This window comes from Triticum dicoccoides, chromosome 1B (genome assembly GCF_002162155.2).
Source record: "Triticum dicoccoides isolate Atlit2015 ecotype Zavitan chromosome 1B, WEW_v2.0, whole genome shotgun sequence".
NCBI classification, from domain to species: Eukaryota; Viridiplantae; Streptophyta; class Magnoliopsida; order Poales; family Poaceae; genus Triticum; species Triticum dicoccoides.
Window position 1 is genome coordinate 676,728,297 of NC_041381.1, and position 369 is coordinate 676,728,665.

Here is a 369-nt window from a genome sequence, read left to right on the forward strand (position 1 = left end):
TTCCGGTAACCCTCCGGCACTCCGGTTTTCTCCGAAATCACCCGGAACACTTCCGGTGTCCGAATATAGTCGTCCAATATATCAATCTTTATGTCTCGACCATTTCGAGACTCCTCGTCATGTCCGTGATCACATCCGGGACTCCGAACAAACTTCGGTACATCAAAACTTGTAAACTCATAATAAAACTGTCATCGTAACGTTAAGCGTGCGGACCCTATGGGTTCGAGAACTATGTAGACATGACCTAGAACTATTCTCGGTCAATAACCAATAGCGAAACCTGGATGCCCATATTGGTTCCTACATATTCTACGAAGATCTTTATCGGTCAAACCGCATAACAACATACGTTGTTCTCTTTGTCAT